Raw genomic sequence first — 12500 nt, 5'->3', positions numbered from 1 at the left:
GGAGGCGAAGGATAGAGGAAGAATAAAGGAGGAAGAAGGAGGAAGGAGGAGGAGGAGGAGGAGGAGGAGGAGGAGGCGAAGGATAGAGGAAGAATGAAGGAGGAAGGAGGAAGAAGGAGGAAGGAGGAGGAGGAAGACTAAACTCCGGAAGACAAAAGGATGAAGACAGATGAGACAACGACGCCAGGTAATTGGGGGCAGGGCGGTCCACGCACGCACGAACGCACACACACACACACACACACACACACATACACAGCACGCACGCACACGCACACAAACACACATATACGAAATCTTACACACAGGCACGCGCGAATGTGTTCTCATACACACAAAGTCACACACACACACATAAATATACACACACACATGTACACACAGTGACGTACACATGCATGCATACACACACACACTTTACATCACAATCCTCAGACTCCTTTGACAACGCTGACAGAATTGTGTCAGCGCGATAGACATCAAAATCGAAACAAGAAAAGGGCAGTTCATATCAGGCAACGACGACACGAACAAGCCTGGATGGTGCTCCAAATTCACGAAGCTACAACAATGACCCGAAAAGTAAAGATATACGGCAACTCGTTGCAAGATTAAAGAGAACAGGTATAAATGTTCGCGAAATTAAAAAGCCAGTTAAAACACCTGGACAAGAGTGAAATTAAATGCACGCCAATTCGCGGGCCTAATGACACACAAGAAGGTGTTGATGAGTTACAGAACATATTTTATGGCTCCTTTTGTGACGCTGAGATGTGTTCTTTTGTCTAATGATCACACTAACAGGGACACAGTTTATGTTCCTTCACACACAGAGAGAGAGAGAGAGAGAGAGAGAGAGAGAGAGAGAGAGAGAGAGAGAGAGAGAGAGAGAGAGAGAGAGAGAGAGAGAGAGAGAGAGAGAGAGAGAGAGAGGAGAGAGAAAGGGGGAAGAGGGAAGGGGGAGGGAGATGAGAAGGAAGAAGAAAAGAGGGAAGGGGGAAGATGGAAGGGGGGAAGAGGGAAGCGAGGAGAGAGAAGGAGGAAAGGAGAAAAGGAGGGAGAAAAGGAGGGAGAGAAGGAGGGAGAGAGGGAAGAGGGGAGGGGGTGAAGGGGGGAGGGAAAGAAAGAGGGAGTAAAGTAGAATGGAGATAAAGAAGAGATGGAGAAGAGAAGGAGGGAGAGAATAATGAGAAAGGGAGTGAGAGAGAGAGTGAGAGAGTGAGAGAGTGAGAGAGTGAGTGAGTGAGAGAGAGAGAGAGAGAGAGAGAGAGAGAGAGAGAGAGAGAGAGAGAGAGAGTGGGAGGGAGAGAGAGAGAGAGGGAGTGAGAGAGGGAGTGAGAGAAGGAGTGGGAGGGTGAGGGGAAGATAGTGGAATGGAAGAATGGATGGTATAAGAAAGAATATGAGGGAAAGGAGGGAGGAGAGAGAGGAAGGGAGAGAGGAGAGAGAGGAAGGGAGAGAGGAGAGGAAGGGGGTGAGGAGGGAGGGGAGGAAGAGAGGAAGGAGAGATGACCAATATAGGTGACTGGGAACGGCAACAAAACAAAACAAACAAACAAAGATAAGAGTTATTCTCGAAGCTTGAAAGCTCACCACTCGACAACACCCCCTCTCCCCCCTCCCCCTCTTCTTTCTCCTCCCCTCACATTCTCCCTATGTCCCCCTCTCCCCCCTCCCCCTCTTCTTTCTCCTCCCCTCACATTCTCCCTATGTCCCCCTCTCCCCCTCCCCTCCCCACCCTTCTCCTCTCTCCCCTCCTTTCTCTGCTGCCAATACTTTATTCTTCCCATTCTCCTCCTCCTCCCCCCAAATGATCAACGCTCAAACAGTTTTACTCCCGAATCACATCTTCTTCCTCCTCTTCTTCATCTTCCTCCTCCTCCTCTTCTTCATCTTCCTCCTCCACCTCTTCTTCATCTTTCTCCTCCTCTTTTTTCCTCCTCCTCCTCTTTATATGGAGTACTGACTACCTCAGTCTTATGCAGTCCATATTATAGGAGCTTTAGTTACACCCTACCGGCCCAGAGTTACGCTTCGACGACTCCATCACTTCGATGAGAATTTGTTCCCGTAGACAGAAGCGCTGGTTACTGCTAACAAAGACACTTCATCCTTTCTGTTCCTCCTCCTCCTCTTGATCCTTATTTCTCCTCCTCTTCATCCTTTTTATTACTCCTCCTCCTCCTCCTCCTCCTGTTCATTCTTATTCATTTTCCTCATCTTCATCCTCCTCCTCCTTATCCTTTCTATTCCATTTCCTCCTCCTCCTCCTCCTATTCCTCTTTATCATTTCTATTCCACCTCCTCCTCCTCATCTTCATCCTTATTCCTTTTCTTCTTCTTCCTCCTCCTCCTCTTCATCCTTATTCATTTTCCTCACCTTCTCCTTCCTCCTCCTCCTCTTCATCCTTTCTATTCCTCCTCCTCCTCTTCATCCTTATTCATTTTCCTCACCTTCTTCTTCCTCCTCCTCCTCTTCATTCTTTCTATTCTTCTTCCTCCTCCTCTTCATCCTTATTCATTTTCCTCATTTTCTTCTTCTTCCTCCTCCTATTTCGTCCCGCATCCTCCTCCCCTCCGTCGATTAAAATCACCTAGCGACAATTATCCTAAAACGAAATAGGGTGACACCCTAGCTGTCGCCAGGCTCTTCTGTTGCCTTGAGGCGAGCGAGACTTCAGTACAGACTTCTGTACAGACGCCAATCTGTTTTATTCGGCCAAGATAAGATTCTTCGTCCCTCAAAACCCCCCAACACAGAGTTACTCAAGTCCTAAAGAAGTTGACTTTCCCCTTCCACTCCCCCCCTCCCCCTCCGCCTCCACTTCCTCCACACTTTCCCTCTCCTCCACATTCCCTCCACTATCTCAATGTGAAGTCCACCTGCTGAACACAACATCCACTCTAATATCCTCTCCTTTGTCCCTTGCCCTTCCTGGCTTTAACCTTTACAAAACTTCCTTTACATTCTCTCAATTAACTTCCCCTCTACTCCCTTGGCAGTGTTAATAAACACCCTTCTCCCATCCACCCATTCCCTTCACCTTTCTTCTTTGTCAGTCTTCTTCTACCGTCCTCTTCCCTTCTCCCACCCCCAGCCCTTAGAGACAGCTGCACACTCCCCCTGAACTCCCACCCACCCACTACCCATCCCCCCTCCCCCTCCCCCTTTTTGGCAACTCCTGCTAAAACTTTTTGTTATGATGATTCTGTTTCTTTCAAGAAGTGTTGCTCACCATCGCTTAAGAAAGTCGCCATTTCGTCCATCACGTTGCTGCTTGTTGTTTCATGACCGATATTTTGTCTTTTCTTAAACCTGATTTTTCGATCTCTTGTCTCCTCTCTCAACTCTTTCTCATCTTCTTTCCTTTCTCCTCTTTTCCTTTTCGCTCTTTCTCTCTACTCTTTTTATCCCCCCTCTCGTCTTCTCTCTCTTTCTCTCTTTCTTTCTACCTACTCTTTTATCCTCTCTCTTTACTCTACTATTTCTACCGTTTCATTTTCTCTCTCCTCTACTCTCTTTCTCCACTATTTTTCTCGTTTCCTTACCTCTCTCCTCTCCATTTTCTCATTTCGTTTTCTCTCTTTAATTCTCACCTTGACTTGTCTGTTGTCGTCTCTCTCTCTCTCTCTCTCTCTCTCTCTGTGTGTGTGTGTGTGTGTGTGTGTGTGTGTGTGTGTGTGTGTGTGTGTGTGTGTGTGTGTGTGTGTGTGTGTGTAGGAATTGATGGTGGTGACAGCCTAGTCATTTCACTCATCTGAACTTTCTTTCAAGTTTGTTAACGACGTCAGTTCTCCTCCCCGCCCCCGCCCGCCCGCCTGTGCAATAGAAATCGTCCCCATCACAGACCTCCTTATGTTCCGTAAAATACAACCATTCTTCTTGAAACATAAACCCTTCCAACTTGTTTGTGCTCTGTTCAGTAAAATAATGTCAGCCTAGCCCCGCCCCTCTACCCCGATTTCGGCCAGTGATTGGTCGCCTGAGGACAAGACGCTGTGGGCTGACGGTCACGTTAGCCACTCACAGAGGAGTGAGTTATGCCAGTGGGCGTGGCCTGTTTGACACTGTTCATATAAAACGGAGAAGTTTACGACCGGGTTTGTCACCTTTGCCCAGTGTGTTGCAGTTTCATTTCCTGTTACTTCTTCCACCACAACTTCTTCCTCTATTACTATTAGTATTGCTTCTACAACTACTAATACTACTTCTACTACAGTGAAACTCCTTTTATCCGACCTTCGAACATCCGACTAGTCCAAACATCCGACTTTTTTCTTCAATATCCCAGGTCGGATAAAAGTTGAATTTATCCAAACATCCGACCGTCGAGTGATTGTTTAGTTGTTGCTATCGCCGCTACAGACTCGTGGCGCTCAAGTCGGCTACTATTTTCGCGGTCCTTTCAGTGTTTGCATTTGGCCTTTGGTAGTTATATCTCCTCCACACTGCCGTGTTGTTTATCATGCTTTATTGTACCGTATTATTTTATTTTTTATTTGTAGTGTACGTCCAAACATCCGACTTTTCCAAACATCTGATCTAGGGTAGGTCCCACCAAAGTCGGATAAAAAGGAACTTTACTGTATCACTATTGCTGTTGCTACCACTACTACTACTACTAATAATAACAATAATAATAACAATAATACTTCTACTGTTGCTGCTGCTACTTCACCTGTTGCTAATACATCTACAACTAGTTTCACTTCTACTTTTGCTGCTACTGCTACTTCAACTGTTGCTAATACATCTACTACTACTCCTACTGTTGTTGCTACTTCAACTGTTGCTAATACATCTACTACTAGTTCTACTTCTACTACTATTGCTACTACTACTTCCACTACTATCAGTCATCACACTTCAGTCATTCTTCTCTTTTCTATCTCTCTCGCTGCGTCAGTCTCCTTTATCTTCTTCTCTCCTTCATCATCTCTCTCCTCCTCCTCCTTCTTCTTCCTCCGCATTTTGGTTTTGCTGCCAACAGGTACTCCAGAGTTTCGCTCCTTCTCCCTCAGTTTGCCTCCTCCTCCTAATTATCTCCCTCTTTTTCTTCTTCTTCGTTCTCCAAACCACATTTACACTTCCTCCTTCTCCTTTTTTTTTGTTCTTCCTTTTCTATTTCATTTTCCTCCTCTTCATTTTCCTTCCTCTCCCGTTTCTTTAATTTTCTTCCTCTTCATTTTCCTTCCTCTCCTTTTCTTTAATTTTCCTCCTCTTCTTTTTTCCTTCCTCTCCTTTTTCTTTATTTTTCCTCCTCTTGGTATACCTACTCCTGTTCCTCTTTTCCATTTCCTCTTTTTCTCCTCCTCTTCCTTCCTCTCCTTGTTCTTCATTTGATCATGTCCCGCTTCCTCCTCCTCCTCCTCCTTTGCTCCTCATGGTCGTCCTATCAACACAAACGGACTGTAAAGACTCCCGACACTGCAACTTCTTCCCTCTCTCCTCCTCTTCCTCCTCCTCCTCCCCATCATCATCACCGTCGTCCTCTTCACCTTCATCATCATAGCCTTCATCAACATTATCCTCATGATCATTATCATTATCCTCTTCCTCCTCCTCCTCCTCCTCCTTATCTTCTTATTCATGTTCTTAGCTTTTCCTATTCTTCCTCCTCTTCCTCCTCCTTATCAACATCATCTTCCTCACCACTCAACTCCTCATCTCCTCCTAATTCATCTCCTTATCTCCTATCTTTCCTCAACATTCAACTCATCACCTATTCCTCCTCCTCATCTTCACCTCCCCAGATCCTCTTCCTCATCATTCAAACTCCTTATCTCTTCTTCCTCCTCCTCCTCCTCCTCCTCGTTCATCCATCTTCTTCAACTCTTCCTCTTCCACTCCGTTGCTGCTCCCTGCCTCCATCCCGCTTTCTTCCGTTTTCGCTTCAAAGCTGTGACGGCCAACATGACACAATGGTGTCACAACCAACATGACACAATGGTGTCACAACCAACACGACACAATGGCGTCACAGTCAGCATGACACAATGGCGTCACAGTCAACATGACACATTGGCGTCACAACCAACATGACACACTGGTGTCACATCCAACATGACACTGGTGTCACAACCAACATGACACAATGGCGTCACAGTCAGCATGACACAATGGCGTCACAGTCAACATGACACATTGGCGTCACAACCAACATGACACGCTGGTGTCACATCCAACATGACACTGGTGTCACGGTCAACATGACACATTGGTGTCACGGCCAACATGACACATTGGTGTCACGACCAACATGACACAGCCAACATGACACATTGGTGTCACGGCCAACATGACACATTGGTGTCACAACCAACATGACACATTGGTGTCACAACCAACATGACACATTGGTGTTACGGCCAACATGACACATTGGTGTCAAGGCCAACATGACACATTGGTGTCACAACCAACATGACACATTGGTGTCACGGCCAACATGACACATTGGTGTCACAACCAACATGACACATTGGTGTCACGGCCAACATGACACATTGGTGTCACAACCAACATGACACACTTGACACATCGCCTGCCATAAGAGGTCTCTTCCCCATCAAGATAATGACCTCATAGGTCAAGCGGACTTCACAAAATGTAATGACGTCATGGAATATGACGTCATACAATGTAATGGCGTCATACGATGAAATAACGTCCGTTCCTCCTCTTGCACCTATTCTTCCTCCCCCTCCTCCTCCTCCTCATCTCTTATTTCTCTTCCTCCCCGCCTCCTGTTTTTCTTCTTCTTCGTCCTCCTCCTCTTCCCCCATCCACTTTTTCTTCTTCTCCACTTTTCCTCTTTTTCAGTTTTGCTCTTCTTCCTCGTTTTCTTCATTCTCCTCTTCTACCTCTCTCTCCTCCTCCTCCTCCTCCCCTCCCCACCCTCGTCCTCCTCATAAACGGACTATAAAGACTTACGACCTCATCGTCCTTCCTGTACCTTGACCCTTCGTGTTAAGTGAATACAACACGACGGCGTTGTCTGCCACACCACAACGTTCACAATGTTTCGTTCATCAACAACTGATTCCCCGCCCCCAAGTCCGACGAAAACTTATGAAATTATTTTCTAATGTTATCAAAACCTGTAGATCAGGGTGGTCGTTCTTCCATATATGTTTTCTTGCTAATTTAAGACAATCTGATTGAAAGGGGGAGCCCTTCCTTCCCCACTCCCCGTCCACTACCTGAGGAAGTGGCGGGGAATTTCCAAACTTAAGAGGTTTGTAACTTAATTCACTTATTTTCTCTCAAACTCTTTGCGGACCGGTGCTGAACGAGCGCTTTGCAATTTTACTTAAAAGGACAAAAATCTTCCCGATTTCATTCATCCTCGCTGGAACCTATGTCCATTAATTACTGGACAGCCCCGACTGAAATTCAAACCTGCGTCCGTTAATTACCGGACAGTCCCGATTCAAATTCAAACCTGCGTCCGTTAATTACTGGACCACGAGACCTTGGCCGCTTCAAACCACCGAGCTCAAACCGGCTTCACAAGGTCAGACCTCCATGCAATTATCTTTATTATTCTTATCTATCTCCGCGTTTATTCATATATTTATATTTTTAATTTATTCTACCTGAGTCTTCGTTCTTTCTATTATTCATCTGTACATTCTCTGAATTAGTCGCATATTTGTCAACTTATTTATAAATCCATTTACTTTCCTTTCCCGTTCAGACCACACACACACACACACATATATATATATATATATAGAGAGAGAGAGAGATAGATAGATAGATACAGTACTCGTCAAAAGAATACGGCGCCTACCCCTTGCGGCCGCATATTGATGACAAAAATAGGAAGGCATTTTCTGGGGTGAAATTATGTAGATAGAATGTATCTGGTAACCCCCTGCTATCACACTGGGCCAACAGAGTGGAACATGAGGGAGAACCCAGCCAGTTGTTCCCACACTGCCTTAGGAAGAGATGGAGATACCATCCCAGAAACCTAGTATAGGACGTCCTAGGAAGATTTTTCTATAGGTTTTGAACATCATAGAGCGTTCTTCGGAATCAAATCTGAAGAAGTTTTCTTATGACATGGTAATGATACATATCCCAGGGAAAAGAAGAAAACCATTGTGAAAAAGGCAATGCCCCTAAGAGAGGGATTACTTGTAAATGCTCTTCCTACGGCAGTGTGGAAGCGACCGGCTGGGTTCTCCCTCAAGTTCCCCTCTGTTGGCCCAGTGGGGCAGCAGGAGGTTGCCAGACACATTCTATCTACATAATTTCACCTCAGAAAATGCCTTCCTAATCACTGGGTATATATATATATATATATATATATATATATATATATATATATATATATATATATATATATATACACTCACAGGAGTATATATACATGATTGTTAGAAAAATGGCGTCCAATAACAGTTTAGTATATGTGGGACTACTTATACAATCTTCAGCACTACAGACTGCTGTAGTCTGCCTTTCACCACCATCACTACCTTCGCTTTTCCCGCATAAGTGTATTGATGACTTATGTGTTATGCAGTAGGGGCATCTCTACGGACCAGAGTCCCGCAGCATCCTCTTGTGACTGGAGCACGACCTTCACAAAAAAAAAAAAAAAAAAAAAAAAAAAAAAAAAAAAAAAAAAAAAAAAAAAAAAAAAAAAAAAAAAAAAAAAAATAATAATAATAATAATAATAATAATAATAATAATAATAATAATAATAATAAACAAAATAGAAAAAAAATGAAATACGATTTTGTTAAAATAATAATAACAATATTGATACTAAAATAATGATAATAATAATAATAATAATAATAATAATAATGATAACACTGTATAACAATGAAAAAAAAAAAAACGGAAATGAGACTATCCTTCTCTAGAGTTATTTTTTGCGTAGATCACGAATATAACATCAGTTTCTTTCTGTGACCCTCCAGTTCTTCGTAAATAGCAGTGCCCGCAATGTCTATCTGAACGGTATTTTTTGTTGCTTTTACCATTTACATAATTTTTCACATAGCTATGTGTTTTTTTTTTCTTAACAGGATACAGAGTTAAGATGCCTAGAGAATGCAAGAATTCGCCAGACAAGTTTTGTTATATATGTGGATCAGTTACATTAAGGCAATACAAGAGACAGTTGACTCAACGTGTAAAGAAACTTTATGAGCTGTACTTTGGATGTAAAGTGGGTGACCAGGACAAAAGCTGGGCACCTCACATATGTTGTGTCAGGTGTACAAGTTCCCTTTCTGCCTGGGTGAAAGGCAAAGGGACTGGCCTCATGTTTGGCGTACCAGTGTTTATTTTTTACTGTTTTTATATATATTTTCAAGAGATGTATCAATAAAAAAGATCGAAATACATAATAAGTTGCACTTCCACTATTTTTGCACGTGATCACAACCAATAGTATCCATTTTTAGTCTGATTTTATTTTATTTTCCTGCAGGTCAAAAATGAAAAGGCAAGAAATCTATCGTGTATCCAGATCTTCAGTCTGCTATTCGCCCAGTTCTACATTCAAGTGATATTCCTGTACCACAGCCGCCCTCTGAACTACCAAGCGATGACACGAGCAACTCAGACGATTCAGAATCTCAAGATGCAACGTATACGACACAACTTGAATCTGATAAGAAACCACACCTCATCACCCAACCAGAACTCAATGATATAGTTCGTGATCTAACACTTACTAAGCAACAGAGTGAACTCCTGGCCTCACGTTTGCAACAATGGCACCTGTTGGATGAAGAAGCTCGAATTACAGTATTTAGGAAGCGTTCTGCAAATCTACAGGATTTCTTCACTTTGGAAAACAACTTGACTTATTGTAATGATATCAGAGGCCTATTCAGTGCCCTTGAGCTCTCCTATGAACCCAATGAGTGGAAGCTATTCATAGATGGATCCCTTTACAGCATAAAAGCAGTTCTGTTGCACATTGGGAACACCATGCCTTCAGTTCCAGTTGCTTACTCAGTCATTTTAAGAGAGACATATGAGAACCTTGCTTTTATTCTAGACCGCATAAGTTACAAAGAGCATGAGTGGTTAATTTGTGCCGACTTGAAAGTAGTAGCCATACTTAATGGGCTACAAACTGGATACACCAAATTTATGTGCTTTCTTTGCAAGTGGGACAGTAGGGCCAGATCAGAACATTATATACGCTCAGAATGGCCATCTCGGGAATCTATGACGCTTGGATGCCATAATGTAATTCATGAGCCACTAGTTAAGAAGGAGAAAATCATTTTGCCACCACTGCATATAAAACTAGGCCTAATGAAGCAATTTACCAAAGCACTGCAACATAACAAGCCATGTTTCCAGTATCTCAAAGGGATCTTCCCTAAAATTAGTGATGCCAAGATTAAAGAGGGTATATTTGTAGGCCCTCAGATTCGCAAGCTTATAAATGATGAGGACATTGAGGCGACAATGGATGAACCTGAGCTAGCGGCCTGGCATGCATTCAAAGATGTATGCAAAGGGCTTCTGGGAAAGCACCAAGAGTCCCAGCGAGAGCGTAAAGTGGAGAGTCTAATCAAATGCTACCAAGATCTCGGATGCAATATGTCACTGAAGATACACTTTCTTCATTCTCATCTGTCCCTCTTCCCAGAGAATGCAGCAGATGTGAGTGATGAACATGGAGAGAGGTTCCATCAAGATATAGCGTCAATGGAAAACAGGTACAAGGGAAAATGGAGCCCTGCTATGCTGGCTGACTTCTGTTGGAACCTGAAGCATGACACGCCCGAGACGTCTTATAAAAGAAGAAGTAAATAATAGATTGTAGGTTAATACATCATATAAAGCTAACAAACATGCCGATTCATTATATATTAATTAAATAAATACAATGAAGACATTTAATCTGACTTTGGGAGCAAAATACATTTATGGAACCTTGGAAATCTCTATTAATTGCATAATTATTAAAACAGCGATTTACAAAAAATTGTGAAGTGGCATGAAATTTTTGTTATCACATTTGAATTCAGCACACTGAACTTCATAATAAAACGCACATGAGAACTATGTTTTTTTCTTAATCCTGAAATTTGTTGTACAGTGTAATTATTCGCCGAGTGGCGAAACGGTAACGCTTGTGACTCGCACACAGAGGGACCCGAGTTCGAAGCTACGCGATGGCCGAACCTTAGGAAGCTCGCTGGCTGAGCGGGTTAAGGTGTCGTTACTTACGGCGAAGGTCGAGGTGAGGGCGGTTCGAATCCTGCCACCGGCGAAGTTGAACCAAGGGCATGGTTCATTAAATTCCACGCTACAAAAGCCCTCTGTGAGGGGCACCGTCCTAGCCTCCCGACAGGGGGGGGGGGGAGTATGTGACGTTAAACCATATCATCATCATCATAAATAACGATAATAATAATAATAAAAATGCCGATCATTTAATTTCTGCCAACCCTACAATCTACGTCCTCCTTCCTCCCCTCCTTCTCTTCCATTATGCCTTTACGTCCTCATTTCCTTTCACAAGAGTAACAGCCCCCCCCACCCCCACCACAAGGGACTTCCGTCCCCAAATGGGTCGTTAACCTCTTCAACTTCTCTCTCTCTCTCTCTCTCTCTCTCGCCCAAGAAGGGTAGGACAAAGAATACATCGGGCCACCCACTGGCCCACAACCACGTGACGTCATGAACTTAATGACGTCAACCGGCTGCCACAATGACTGTTATTTCCTTCTCGTTCTAATTTATCGTATATTCCCAGACTTCCTGAAACCTTTCAGCTGAATAAAATCGCCTGGCGGCAGCCAGAATCAAAGTACGAAATAAGGATAAATGTTACGAAAAATGAATAAATAACCAACACCTTCGCCAAAATCAAATTTAGAGGGAACGACACACTAACTTGTGATTTATAGAAACTAACTAGAAAACTAGGATTGTCCTAAGTCCAATGTGACTCCAAATAACTTTTTTTAACTTCAAGGTAACTATAGAATTCTTTTGGATTACCTTTGGATTTATCAGCGATATTTATTTCGTATTGTCGTTTTCGTTTTTTTATTGCCTTTTTTTAAATCTGTCTGTGTTATTACATAATATTGATAGTCATCTGTGCCAGACTCCGATGCTCCAACGGGTTAAGTTCAATTGCCATAAGAATCATTAACATCCCAACGCTGACGTCATCGATGTCAGTGATGACGTCATCGATGTCACTGGTGACATGAGACCACTTCCTAGGAAGCGGGCCCTGTGACGTCAAGTTCCTAAATCACATAATATAGGCCCATGTGACGTCATGTCTAAAGACGTGATGTCATGTCGATTCTTAGGTCTTGACATCATGCGGCCGTGACGTCATGTCGACTACGAGGCCTTGACGTCACGTCACCTCCGAGACCGTGACGTCATGTCGCCTCCGAGACCGTGACGTCACGTCGCCTCCAAGACCTTGACGTCACGTCGCCTCGAGACCGCGACGTCACGTCGTCCCCTAGACCGTGACGTGAATCA

At 43.6% G+C, this 12500-nt stretch overlaps 1 protein-coding gene across 8 annotated transcripts in view; it reads right to left on the bottom strand.

Moving 5' to 3' along the window:
- The window catches only part of LOC143039425 (cytosolic carboxypeptidase 1-like), a 193043-nt gene that overhangs the window by 156190 nt on the left and 24353 nt on the right, over positions 1 to 12500 (bottom strand). The window contains exon 1 of one of the 8 annotated variants that reach the window (XM_076209451.1): positions 8491 to 8530. The exons of the other annotated variants lie outside the window; for them this stretch is intronic. The gene's annotated coding sequence lies outside the window, so the exon portion shown is untranslated. Of the gene's footprint in view, positions 1 to 8490; positions 8531 to 12500 lie in introns of those variants that run through there. 8 annotated transcript variants of the gene reach the window in all.

The sequence above is a fragment of the Oratosquilla oratoria genome, chromosome 26 (genome assembly GCF_046742065.1).
Source record: "Oratosquilla oratoria isolate Oo_2021 chromosome 26, ASM4674206v1, whole genome shotgun sequence".
NCBI lineage: Eukaryota > Metazoa > Arthropoda > Malacostraca > Stomatopoda > Squillidae > Oratosquilla > Oratosquilla oratoria.
This window is presented reverse-complemented; position numbering and strand designations above follow the sequence as displayed.